Source organism: Macaca nemestrina, chromosome 6, assembly GCF_043159975.1.
Source record: "Macaca nemestrina isolate mMacNem1 chromosome 6, mMacNem.hap1, whole genome shotgun sequence".
Classification (NCBI taxonomy): Eukaryota; Metazoa; Chordata; class Mammalia; order Primates; family Cercopithecidae; genus Macaca; species Macaca nemestrina.
Genome location: NC_092130.1, coordinates 5,025,343 through 5,040,039, shown reverse-complemented (window position 1 = coordinate 5,040,039; position 14,697 = coordinate 5,025,343).

Genomic DNA, 14,697 nt, shown 5'->3' with positions numbered 1-14,697 from the left:
AGATTAGTATCCTCCAGACAAGGACAATTTACCTAAACAGCTAGGTTCAGTCCACAGTAGCTGCAGATAGAACGACTCTTGTAAGCTTACTTGAATTGACGCAAAAAATTCCTTTGAAACCAGGTCATCTTGTGGAAGTGCAAGTTCACGCTTGCTTGGTGTGCCTGGAGAAAGGCAGAGGAGCTTTGGCAATCCCTAAGGAATGTACTTCATGCAACAGGAATCACTTGCAGGCACTAGCGGGAACAGCCAGGGATGCTCACATTCACTAACACTTATGCGAGAGGTACTTTGTGGTCTTTATTCATTTAATCTTTACATCTTTATGAGGCTGGTACTATTACTGTCCACATTTTACAAATGAGAAAATTGAGGCACACAGAATAAAGTGAACCCTAAGGTCTGTTTCATCCCAGAATTGTACATGGGAACTTGGACAGCTCATTTAACCTCTCTGAGCCTCTGTTGGCTAATCTTGCAAGAGAACTGCAATGCATTTACAGTTCTCAGCACAGAAAAGGAGCTGAAAATATATTAGATTATATCCATTATCTTTTTCAGAAAATGCTTGGCAAAATTTTGACACTGCTCCCCCTTCCCCAGCCCCCAGGACTAGAAACACAATTTAATTCATTTAATCAAACCTGTCATTAGCTCTCTTCCTGGCCACAGGTGTGTGGCTGTGTCTGGAGCCTCATTAGTAGGTCCATGGTATTAGGGTTTGGGGCCATACCAAGTGCTGCCAAGTATAGCAGGCCAGTTTCCATGGCCTTGGAGTGAGTCATTTCCTGTTTAATTTTCACTTGTCCACAAAGGCTATCAACTGCTTGGGAAGGAGAAAAATATACCATTCTAGAAAATCCGAGAATGAAATCAACTGAGAACAAGTATTTTTTCCCTCTTAGGCACCCAGAAGTTCCAGAATAATAAATGAAGGAAACCAGTGCCAAAATACTGAGGTCATGGAGCAGTGGAAAGTCCATGGGATTGTAGGCATTTACCTCTCTCTGCCCCAAGCTGGAGGGGCCCCCAGAACCCTCATGGTGGGGCTCTTGCTTTCCTCTACCCTCCTCTGCACCACCATGGGACTGTGAGAGGAGAGAGACTGTGGGGCTCAGTGGAAACCCAGCCTCCAGCCCCATCCTCCGGGAATTAAGAGCCCCTTTATCAACATCTTCACTTGTTCATTCGATGAACGCTCTTGGGCGTTTAAGGTTTTGGTTTGTTTGTTTGTTTTGAGACAGAGTCTTGCTCTGTCATCCAGGCTGGAGCGCAGTGGCACAATCTTGGCTCACTACAACCTCTGCCTCCTGGGCTCAAGTGATTCTCCTGCATAGCTGGGATTGCAGGCACATGCTCCTGAGTAGCTGGGATTACAGGCATGCACCATCACACCCAGCTAATTTTTGTATTTTTAGTAGAGATGGGGTTTCGCCATGTTAGCCATGCTGGTCTCGAGCTCCTGACCTCAAGTGATCTGGCTGCCTCGGCCTCCCAAAGTGCTGGTGTTACAGGTGTGAGACACTGCGCCTGGCCTGTTTGAAGTTTTGGTCATGTAGAGAGTCAGCCAAATTGAAAATACAGCTGTTCTCTGGGCAAGTGCAACCTGTCATCTGAAAAGAGAGAACATTTCTCCTTCCTACCATCAGTTACCTAGGAAGTAAAAAAGGCCTCCAGACTGAGAACTGAGAGGGCTATCCCTGCATTGGCAGCAGAGGTAGAATCTATATCATAATCAGGAGACATCAAGAAGTTCAGGGAAGGGCTCCTGGTTAATGGGAGTGAGGCAATGGAGAGAGGTTGCAGTGGCAACAGGACCCAGCTGCGGGAAACACGTGTCAACCTGGGACACCAGAGCCCAGGCGGAGTCCAAAGAACCCTGTGGGGTCCATAGATGGACGTCCCAGGAAGCCCCTGGAAGAGGAAGAGTCAGGGCCTAGAAAGGAGCATCTCATGGACCCCACCCCTGTGTCGCAACCATGGCTCTGGGAAGTAAAATACCTGATTGGTTCTCTTATTGTAAATTGTTACTTTTGGTAGCAGAAATAAACCTCAGTTCTCAAACTCAGATGCACAAGAAATGTAGCCCCATTTTTTGTATGTGTTTTCATTCTATTCCAGCACCCATTCCACTGGGTGGAGGCCCAAGGAAAAATCCTGGACCCTGTTTCATTCCAAAACCAAGATTTAGGGGACAAATAACATGTAATTCCATGGACCCAAGGAGTAAACACACTTTGGTTCTCACTGACATCAGCCTCTGCAGGGAACTGCTGCCAGCAGTAAGGCCCCTCCTGTTCCGGGGGCATCTCTCTGACCTGTGGGCTGCTCTCTGGGGTGCAGGAGTCACCTCCTTGTCATGGAGTTCCAGGGATCTACCTAAATGCTCAGCTGTAACCATAAGGTTATTTCTTCTCTCCAGTATTGCCACCTCATTAGGTTGAGGCCTGAGTCTGCTCTGCACTTGAATCTAAAAATCACATCTAGAAGCCCTGTTATTTGTCCCCTAAATCTTGGTTTTGGAATGAAACAGGGTCCAGGATTTTTCCTCAGGGCCCCAAAATATCAAAACCTTCTTTTGTTTGCTTCCTTGACAGCTCCAGCCTCTCCCCACAGTCTAGGAAATGTCCCACTGGTCTGGGAATGTCATGGCTCTTCCCTACGCATCTCATTTACTACTTGTCTTGACTCAGAAGCCCTTTGCACACCCTAGAGAAGGATAGGAAACTCAAAACATGAAAATCAATTTTCTTTTATTCTCTTTCTTCCATGTCATTCATGTCCACATATCAGAAGTGGAAAGGAGCCACATGCAGTGGCTCATGCCTGTAATCCCAGCACCTTGGGAGGCCAAAAAGGGAGGATCACTTGAAGTCAGGAGTTCAAGACTAGCCTGGGCAACATAGTGAGAACCTGTCTCTAAGAAAGTTTTTAATTAGCTGGGCATGGTGATACATGCCTGTAGTCCCAGTTATTCAGGAGGCTAAAGTGAGAGGATCACTTGAACTGGGGAGGTCACGGCTGCAGTGAGCCATGATCACACCACTGCACTCCAGCCTATGTGAAACCAGAATGAAATCCTATCTCAAGAAAGACAAGACGGAAGGGGACGGGAGGGGAGGGGAGGGGAGGGGAGGGCAGGGCAGGGCAGGGCAGGGCAGGGCAGGGCAGGGCAGGGCAGGGAAGGGAAGGGAAGGGAAGGGAAGGGAAGGGAAGGGAAGGGAAGGGAAGGGGAGAAAGAAAGGAGTTGTAGCAGAAGCCAACACTTGGGAACCAAGATAAAAACACCAGAGATGTGCGTGTGTGTGATATTCTGCCTTATTTACTGCTATACTCAGCTCTGTTGGCTGCATAATGAAACTCTGTCTGCTCCTGGTGGTGGGGATGTTCCCAGACTCACCTGACCTCAACACCAATATACACTGCTATACGGCTTTAGCAGGGCACCACTGGGACCTGGTCCCTCAAGCACACTTTGCTCCTTCCTTTCTCAGACACAGGAACAACAGAGCCTGAAGCCCAAGAATTGCCCACTGCAACTCCCTCTCCTCCTCAAGGCTACTTTGTAGTCAGCCACTCCCTCTACCTCAGCACCCTTCTCTCTTCCAATCCCTTCTTTGTCAAATTATCATGAATGATCTGGCTGTGACTATGCTGCCCCTAGGTTTATTCTCTGGATTTTTATCAATGTGTTTGGAGGACTTGGACCATCTCTGAAAGCTCAGAGGCCCCAGGACCAAGGTCTGTGCTGTGTAGAGATCATAGCATTAAAGATGGAGAGCAACCCTCAGGCAGTAGAGCATCTAGTGGGGTCAGAGCCAGAAACTCCAATGTCAGCTCCTTCATGCTGCCCATGGCTCCTCTATGCAGAGGAAACTGTAGTGTTTGGGGTCTCCTCTCCCTAAAAAAAAATAGCGTTTCCTCCAGTCTCTTGGAAACTGAACCCAAGGCTGAAATAAAGCCCTGAAGTAAAATTGGCCAGTCAATACTGGTTACTTTTTCTTCTTCTTCTGGAAATATTTATGCAACAAACACATCAAGAGCCACAGAGAAGGACCCAGGCAAACTGACTAATTTTGGTAACAAAAGCTTATAATAGCCAAAAAGCACCTTTTACTCAGGATAGATGTACTTTCTAATTTAACTTCTGCAACAACCCTAACAAGTAGAAGTATTATTGTCCCCATTTTACAGATGAGGAAGGTAAAGCACAGAGAGGTGAAGCGGCTGCCCCAGGCTACCCAACAAGCCATCAAATGGAGGAATGACTTGCTTCCAACCTCGTGCTCTCACCTCCTCTGCCATGCACACAATGAAAGCCTCCAAACCAGTGCCAGTCATCTGGTCTACCCTCACACTGAAAAATGACAAGGATGTAGAGCCAGAACCAGCTGGTAGGACCAAGAAGATGCGAGCAGTGCTGCCTCTCAGCATCAGCCCGAGCCCTTGTGCCTGCCAGCAGCAGAAATATAGCTAGCTGCTGCTGCTCTGCTCACTCACTCACTCACACTCACCAGCTCAACTTGCCAGACGGGTGTGGGCGTAGGCAAGTGAGCCTCAAACTCCAGAAAGTTCTGTTTCCTCTGCTTAAAATCCAGCACTGCCAACCCCAGGCATTTGCTTTTCATTTTTATTTTGCAAGCTCAACAGAAGCCTCTTCCATAATGAATTGATGCCACCTGCACAGGTCCTGGGTGGGAAGCAGACAAGGGAGAAATGAGCTTCAGGGTCATCCTGACCCTGCTCACCTGTCTAAGCCCCCAGCAGTGCCCAGTCGACCAGCCCCCAAGGGCCACAGCCTCTAGGCAATGGCTCCATACCGGTTCTCACACCTGGGCTTGGCTCAGAGACTCCCAAAGGCCACCTAATGGGGATGTCCTGGGGCCTCTTTGCTGACCCAGGGGAACTCAATGTCTTCTCCTGCGATCCCAAGTGGGAAAGTGATCAGACTGTGTAGCTTCTGGATGGACAGACCTGTTAGGCCTCTCAGCTCAGTTTTTAACTAGCTGTGTGGTCCTGGGAAAGCTGCTTCAACTCTCCTGATATCAGTTTCCCCATCTGTAAAATGAAGATGATAATAATGACACCTAACGAAATGGGGTGATGTGGGGGATTATGTGAGGTGAGGTGATGTTTGGCACAAAGACCACACAAATCAATTATAATTAATATTCTGCTGATACTATTCTAATTAACAATATTATGAAAAATCATTAATTATTAGGTCACACTCCGGGAGTACCTCCCAGAGCCTGTCTTCTTAGCCATGAAATACCTAATGTTCCTTTCAAATCTGCTATCCAACAGCCTATGAGGAGGGGATCGCCCTAACACATGAGGCTCTTGTGAAAGGCACAGGAAGCACCTAGAGCAGCCAGCACATCATAGGGATGCCAGAGGAAGGCAGCAGCATTGAGGGGCAGCATCACTAGCAGTCCCCGCTCCGAAGGGATGTTGCCTTTCTAACTATGTAGGTAATAAACCAACTATGTGGCCTCACTAACCACGTGGAGAGTGATTTAACCATATAGCCTTACTAACCATGTGAGTAAAAACCCAACCGTGTCAACTTTCTAAGCATGGAGAGAGTAACCCAACCATGTGATCTTACTACTGTGGAGAGTAACCCAGCCACAGGGCCTTACTAACCACATGGATAGTAACCCAAACACATGGGCCTACTAACCACATGGGTAGTAACCCAACCACATGGCCTTACTAACCCTGTGGAGAGTAACCCAGCCACAGGGCCTTACTAACCACATGGATAGTAACCCAACCACATGGCCTTACAAACTCATTGGCCTTACTAACCACAGGGCCTTATTAATCACATGGGTAGCAGCCCAACCACTTGGCCTTACTAACCATGTGGAAAGTAACCCAACGATGTGACCTTGTTAACCACTTGGAGAGTCACCTGAACATGTGGCCTTACTAACCACGTGGGTAATAACCCAACACATGACCTTACTAACAATGTGGAGAATAATGGTGCCTTAACTTCTCTGGGCCTCCACTTCCTCCTCCTGTGGGCAATTAAAGAGTCCACTCCCGAGGGCTGTCTCAGTGGTGCCGACACATGGTAAGAATGCAGCAATCCTTACCTATTACTGCTGTTCCCAGGTTCCAACGTTCAGCTTGCTCTCACTGCTGTCCATCACTACAGCTGCTGCCCCTCTGGCTGTCAGGTGCCAGCCCTTCCCTCTGCCAGCTACCCATGCACACAAGGGTCTTTTTCTGCCCTCTGTTCCTGTCCACATGCACAGGCGCTGGGCATGCATTTATTGCCTTTTTTTTTCCTTTTTTTTTTTTTGGCCTATTAGATATTGTTGCAATGAACTTCTTTTTGCAAACAGTTTTCCCTCCCATTATTTCCCTGGTGAGTACAATTATTAGGTCAAGGGCAGCAACACTTTTTGGCCCTTCATGCCGCCTGCCACTGCTTTTCAAAATGTGCCGTGTCCATTCACACCATTAGCTTCAGGACTCAGGGTTGTCAGTTTTATCACATCCCGACCAGCACTGGGAGTTACGATTTTCCCATGTATTTTTCTTATTTACTAGGCATAAAAACAGTACCTGCCTGGCTTTGCTTTCGACTTCTTTACCCACCACGATTTCCTTCTTGTGGTTTGCTTCCTTATCCCTGTTACCCCTGATTCTCAATGGTGAGCATCTTTCCCCAGTTACCTTTAAAGGCTGCTTGAATCTGAGCAGCAATGATTCAGCTGGAGCTGGTGGTAAAAAGAGTCCTCCGCTGATCAGCCGTGTCTAGCTAGGATTGGACTCCTCACCCATGCAGTGGTCTGCATCTCTAGGGGCTGCCTCCCCTGCCTTAAACACTTTCCTGGTTCTTTTTGTTTCCTATAGTTTTTGCAGTAAAAGCTTTTGTGCCTATTGCTGGGCATCTGACCTGAAATCCTTGTAGCTTTCATCTAGGAAGTCTCAAGACATGTGGCTGCTTGTGCCACACCAGGTTTAGGTGATTCAGTTTTGCTCCCAGGAATTTTCAGATTCAGCTTGTCTAAGATAGGGGGAAAGGGGCTGGGCACAGTGGCTCATGCCTGTAATCCCAGCACTTTGGGAGGCCAAAGCGGGTGAATCACCTGAGGTCAGGATTTCGAGATCAGCCTGGTCAACATGGCAAAACCCCGTCTCTACTAAAAATACAAAAATTAGCCAGGTGCAGTGGCACATGCCTGTAATCCCAGCTACTTGGGAGGCTGAGGCAGAAGAACCACTTGAACCCAGCAGGCAGAGGTTTCAATGAGCTGAGATGGCGCCACTGTACTCCAGACTGGGAGAAAGAGTAAGACTCCATCTCAAAATGATTAAATTAATTAATTAATTAAATGGGGAGAAAAGAACGGGGAGTGAACTTGTTAAAAATGCTGATTTCTGAGTCCCAACCTGGTACTTCTGAACCAGAATCTCTTGAGGTGGGACTGGTATCTGCATCACTAAAAAAGCTCCTTGAATGCTTTTTATGAACCATGAACCGATTACACACAGAGCTCATGGTCCAGCACTGGCAGCCGACAAGGGAGCAAGGATCGTGCCCATGGATATGGCCATGACAGAGCAGCGGTGAGAACCTATTCCCACAGCCAGCCCAGGCCAGAGCCAGGAAGGGCCTCCAAGAGGAAGTGCTCTTAAGCGGAGCCTGAACAGGGATAGGCACCAACCAGGCAGAGTGATGAGGGAGTGTCTGCCGTCTGCCAGGGGCAGAAGGAGATGTGGTACATTTGGGGAAGGAAAAGAACTCTGAGAGTCCTGGGCATCCTCTATGTAGATCATTAGGTGGGCCAGCTGTAGGTGGAGCAAAGGAAACAGCAGTTTAGTTTTTACTTCAATAAGAAGCCCAAACTCTGCTTTGAAAATGAATGTTGGGGAAAATAGTTTCATTGCAATTGTTCCGAATGTTTTTAGAAAGGGTAAGATTATCTCCCCATGGTATTTTTCACTCTTTGTATTAACTTGTGCTGAATACCTACTCTCTTTTAGTATCTGTTAGGTATTTGTTAGGTGTCTATCGATCTACAGTGTCTCATGCAATCCTGGAAGGCATAAGCAATGGCCCCCATTTTAGGAATGTGGAAATCGAGGCTTGGGCACCAACAGATAGTCAGCTGTGCATGGCTGTGATGAGCACAGAGCCTGGACTGGTCAGCTGGGTTCACATCCTGGTTTCACTACTTAGCAGGTGACCATGGACAGGTCACATAAGCTCTCTGTGCCTCAGTCTTGTCTTCTGTATGATGGGCATAATAGTAGGGCCTAGCTCATAGAATTGTGATGAGCACTGAGTTCATGTATACAAATGACTCTGAATAGTTCTGGGTGTACAGTAAGTTCTATGTACATGTGAGCTACCATAATTAACTAAATAGTAATCTCTAGAATAACCCCGGTGATTTTGATTATTCCCATGCTGCAAATAAGGAGGCTGGAGAGGTGACGTTTTACCTAAAGACACACACCTGGCAAGAGGCAGGGCAAGGTGTGCCTGACTTGAAAGCCCACATTTTCCCTCCTTAGGCCCAGCATTTACATCATTGCATCAGAAATAGCTGTTTGTGAGAAGTTGTCCAGAGAAGGGATAAGAGCACAGGGTCTCAAGGCTGAATGTGGGGTTAGGATGTGATTCTGTCATTTACTTGTGACTTACTCTCAGTCTGCTAACTTCTCTTGCCACAATGTCATTGTTTGTAGGAAGGGAATTATAATATGATTTATCTGGAAAAGTTGCAAGGGATTAAGGTTGATACATGGATGTTACTTAAAACCGTTTTGGCACAGTGAAAACAGTCAGTGTTAGCTATCACAGGTCCACATTTTCTGTTTGAAACCCTGACAACAGATGTGTTACAGGATGTTTAGATATTAAGAACATAATGAATTGTATATGGCATATAATAAGGAATAGTGTCAGAGAGTTCTGAACTGTGCCCTGTAATTAAACCCAACAATGCATGTACAGCAAAACCCACGAATAAGCACCTTGCCTCACTGACGTTCAGGTTTTGCCACTAAAGGAAGGGGTCAGTAGGCTGTTCTGGAAAGGGCCAGATAGGAAGTATTTTAGGCTTGCAGCCATACAGTCTCTCTCATGTGGTCATGGCTGTCGACCCGTGGCTTATCCTGTTACACAACCACTTTCCATTTCTGGAGCTTTGAGGATCTGGGAATTCCACGCAAACAACTGTGGGCCTGTATTCTCATTTGTATCTCATCATTTCCGGCAATCAAAAGCTCTGATAGCTATCCTCAAGGTCTATGATTAGCAGGAACCCAGAGGACAAATGTATTTTTCAACACTACCATGATTTGTTTGGTACAGCACAATCTTTTCCAAAAACATGGTTTCGAAAAGGGAAGGCATTATTAACGGTGGCGCAGGGAGTTCCCATGCTCTCACAGAGCTGAGAAATGCGGGGACTGACGGCCAGATCACAGAGAAATGTACAATTTCCATCACATCTTCAAAAATATGAAAAATGGCTATGGACTTTCATGGCAGCCTCCCAAAGGTTCCAGGGGTCTTAGCTACTGTGCTAGTGATTTATATTTTAGGCAAAAATCAACTGATATACAAGCATGGTTCTGCTACCCCAGAAAAAAATCATTTGTAATGCATTTGTAATATATTCTGAGATGTGCACAATGTCATTGTCAATATTTTGTGTTCATGTAGCTATTTTATTGCCAGAGAAGATGAAGGACTGATACCTGTAAAGCTCCATGAGATTCACAGAGGATGAGAATTACATCATACAATACTACACTACATTACACTACACTACACTACACTACACTACACTACACTACACTACACTACACTACATTACACTACACTACACTACACTACATCCAGGTAGAAACCAGCATTTAAAACAGGAGAGGAAACAGGACTGCATTCAGGCCTAGGAACAAAGGAGCTGCTTTTAAAACAAAAAAAAATGAGCTGTGTGTCTGTATGTGCATGCACTTTTTTGACCTGTTAGAGGTGCAGAGTGCTGTCTGCAGAGCCTGTTAGTCAATCAAGGGAGGAGTCCTGTTAGAGTCAGACAAACATGAACTTGAACTCAGCCCTGCCCCTACAAACTGTGTGACCTTGGACCTCAGTTTCCACATCAGTATAATAGAGAAATACTGCTTCTCATCAAGTTGCTGCGGGCTTATATGACCAATAGCTGTGGAAGTGTGGAAGCTCTTAGCATAAGTCCTTCGTTCATTTTATTTCATTTCAACAAATATACATTCAGCACCTGCTGCATGACAGCTGCTCAGACCACCTGGGGATTTGCAGATGAATAGGACAGAAATGGCCCCCGATTTTATGAAGCTTACAATGCACTGGAGGAGGAGGCACACACACAAATAAAAACATCATCCCAAATTGTGAGAAGTGGAATGATGTTTAAAAAACTAAGATAAAGAGAGAAAGTGAGTAAGGCGGCGGGTGGAGCTGATTTAGACAGGGTGCTGGGCAGCCACGCTAGGGAAGCAGCAGCTCAGATTTGCAGAGTAAACCAAAATTGAACAGAAAAGAGGGACTGATGGAGAGTTCCCCGGCCAAGGAAGGGCCAGTGTCTAGATTGTGAAGCAGTGTAGTTAAATAATAATCAGCCATTGTTCTGGAAGTCATATGATGAAGTTCCCCAATCATTCTTGTGGATTACATCGCCTTTGTAGAACCTAAGATCAGCCTTTTGAGATTTTTCTTTCAGACTTTTGCATTTCTGATGACCATCTCACTCCATCTGGACCTGTGACTCAACAGGCCCTTGGTGCCCACCCAGAGGCTGACTCAGCACGCAAGAACTGTTTCCCCTATGATTCTATACAACATTCCCATTCCCTAGCCCACAACCCACCGAACTATCCTTGAAAAACTCTAACCCCTGAGACTTCGAGAAGACTGATTTGGTAATAACTCCATCTTCCATGTGGCTGACCTCATGTCAACTAACTCTATTGCAATATCATGGTCTCAGTGAATTGATTTTGTCCGTGCAGCAGGCAGGAAGAACCTGTTAGGTAATTTCAAAATTAGTGCCTGATAGAGTTTGGATGTTTGTCCCCTCTAAATCTCGTTAAAATTTGATCCCCAGTGTAGGAGGTGAGGCCTGGCGGGAGGTGTTTTGGTCACGGGAGTGGATCCTTCACGTAGGGCTTTGTGCCTCCTGGAGGTAATGAGTGGTTCTTGCTCCATTAGTTTTAGTTTTCTAGAGGGCTAATTGTTGAAAAGAGCCCTGTACCTCCCTCCCCTCTCTCATCCTTCCTCTCTCACCATGTGATGCCTGCTCCCCTTCATCTTCCACTATGAGTGAAAGCTTCCTGAAGCCCTCACCAGAAGCAGTTGCTGGTGCCATGCTTCTTGTACAGGCTGCAGAACCATGAGCCAAATAAACCTCCTTTCTTTGTAAATTATCCAGTCTCAGATATTCCTTTATATATAGCAACACAAAGAACACAAATGAACTAAGACAGTGCTCTAATAAAAGACATGAAAGCTTGCTTCCTCCTTCCTCTCTCCCTCTATCCTCCTCCTTCTTATTCTTCTTCCTCTCTCTCTCTCTCTCTCCCTCTCTCTCTCTCCTCTCTTTCTCTCTCTCTCTCTCCTCAGATACACCAAGAAGGCATCCACCTACAAACCAGGAAGCATGCCTTCACCAGAACCTGACGATGCTGGCACCCAGATCTTCAACTCTGAGTCTCCAGAACTGTGAGAAATAGGTTTGTTGTTTAAGCCGCCCAGTCTCTGGTATTCTGTTAGAGCAGTAAAAACTGACTGAGACACCTGTTAAATTAGGCTCTCCCTTTCTTCTCTCTAAAACTGATGCATCATTTTCTTCAACTTTCAACAATTTGGAGTAACATATTGATTTGTGCACTTATTTAATCCTCTAAAGTCTGTCTTCCCTCCAAGACTGTGATCCCTGTGGACAGACACCAGGTTACTTAACATTGACCACTCTACGCCAGCATCCCACATAGGGTTCAAAAAGTAAATGATTATTCTCCTTAAACTGCTTTATTTTTCTCCATTGCCATCATCATTACATATATTTTATTTGTTTGCCTTCTTGTTTGCTTCATTCCCACCAAGATGCTATTTCCATGAGACTAGGTATTTGTTTGTCTTGTTTACTGCTCTTTCCCCAGCCCCTCAAACGAAGTGTCTGGCACATAGTAGATGCTTAGTAAATAACTGTTAAACGTTCAGGTAGTGAGAAAGGGGAAATATAAACACAAATAAATAAACATAATTGTTGAATAAATGAATGAATGAGCAACTTTCTTCTCTGGGTTCCCACATACACAGATCTCATACAGGATGCTCACAAAACATCTCTGCACCACAATCTCTTAGCTTGCTGAGATTTGGGGAAAGTTTTTATGCAGTTAAAGCTGTAGCATGTGTCCTGTGAAGAGGGAGCGTTTTCATCTTAATTCCGACTTTTCTCATTCAGTCAACACATTTGACAATTACAGTTTGAAGTGTTAAGAGAGGACGTGATATAGGAAACCAAGTCCTGTCTTAGAGGACAGGCAGACACAGGAACATATCCCAGCTCTATCACCTGCCACTTGTGTGGCAAGTGACTTCACCACTGCACCTCAGTTTCCTCACCTGTAAAGTGGGAATAATAACTGTACTAACCTCATAAGATTCCTGTGAAACCCACACATGATAGGTACTCTCCCTTTAGTGGTCACATCCAGACTGACCAGGGGTGGTGAGAATCCCAGGCAGAGCTGTTCAAGAGGCCGGCTCTTCCATGTGGGGTATGGGTTTTTGACAGTCTTATCTTTGAGAGGACATAAAAAACGGGCTGGACCAAGACCTATCTCCAGGACCGCACTTCTACAGGCTGATGAGAGGCCATCTAGCTCAGAAAGGGATGGAGCATCCAAGGCAAGGAAAAGTGGCACTCACAGAGTGAGCCATCTGACAGCTGTGACCTCAAAGCCAGGATGGTCCAAGTCACCCGCCCCCACCATGAGAATTCTCCTGAGCATCCTATTCCTAGTGGGAATCTGTGTCAAAGGTCTAATATTTAAAATCTATAAGGAACTTAAGCAAATCAACAAGCAAAACACAAACAATTCCATTTAAAAGGTGGGCAAAGAACATGAACAGACACTTTTAAAAAGAAGACATATACATAGCCAATAAGTATATGAAAAAATGCTCAACATCACTAATCATTAGAGAAATGCAAATCAAAACCACAATGAGATACCATCTCACACTAGTCAGAATGTAAAAAGTCAAAAAATAACAGATGCTGATGAGGTTATGGGGAAAAGGGAATGTTTATACACTGCTGGTGGTAATGTAAATTAGTTCAGCTATTGTGGAAAGCGTTTGGCAATTTCTCAAAGAACTCAAATCAGATTTACTATTCAACCCAGTAACCTCATTATTGGGTATACACCCAAAGGAATATAAATCATTCTACCGTAAAGACACATGCACACAGGTGTTCATTGAAGCACTATTCATAATAGCAAAGACAAGGAATCAACCTAAACACCTATCAATGGTAGACTGGCTAAAGAAAATGTGGTATATATACACCACGGAATGTGGTGCGGCCATAAAAAAAAGAATGAGATCATGTCCTTTGCAGAAAACTGGATGGAACTAGAGGGCATTATCGTAAGCAAACTAATACAGGAACAGAAATCCAAATACTGCATGTTCTCACTTACACATGAGAGCTAAACATTGATTACATATAGACACAAAGAAAGGAACAACAGATACCAGGGCCTACCTGAGGGTGGAGGAAGGGAGCGGGGGTGAGAATCAAAAAACTACCTACCAGGTACTATGTTTATTACCTGGCTGGTGAAATAATCTGTACACCAAACTCCTGTGCCACACAACGTACCTGTTCAGCAAACCTACACATGCACCCCTGAACTTAAAAGTTAAAATAAATCAATAATAAAAATAAACAGAGACCCAGGGCCAGTGGGCAAAGAGCTCCTATTCTATTCATCTTAATGCAAATTAGAAAAAGTTTCAAAAGTACATCAAATCTGGGATTTTGCAGATATTACTGCATAAAGTAAAGCTAAATATAAATGGGAGTGATATGAAGTCTATTTTTTTAAGTTATTTAAGTCTAGGTGTGGTGACTTGCACCTGGATTAGGCTTGTACCTAATTCTAGTACTTTGAGAGGCCAAGGCAGGAGGATTACTTGAGCCCAGGAGTTTCAGACCAGCCTGGGCAACGTAGCAAGACCCCATGTTTTAGGCCACTCTTGCATCTCTATAAATACCTGAGGCTGGGTAATTTATAAAGAAAAGAGGTTTAACTGGCTGACAGTTCTACAGGCTGTAGAGGAAGCATGGCACCAGCAACTGCTTCTGGTGAGGCCTCAGGGAGCTTACAGTCATGGTGGAAGGTGAGGGGGTGCCAGCATGTCACATGAATTGGGGGCTAGGTGGGAGAGGTGCCATACACCTGCAAACAACCAGATCTCAAAAGAACTCACTCACTCTTGTGAGAATAGCACCAAGGGGATGGTGTTAAACCATTCATGAGGGATCCACCTCCATGATCCAATACCTCCCACCAAGCCCCACCTCCAACATTCGGGATTACAATTCAACCTGACATTTAGAGGAGACAACATCTAAACTATATTATCCTGTTTCTAAAAAATAAAAATAA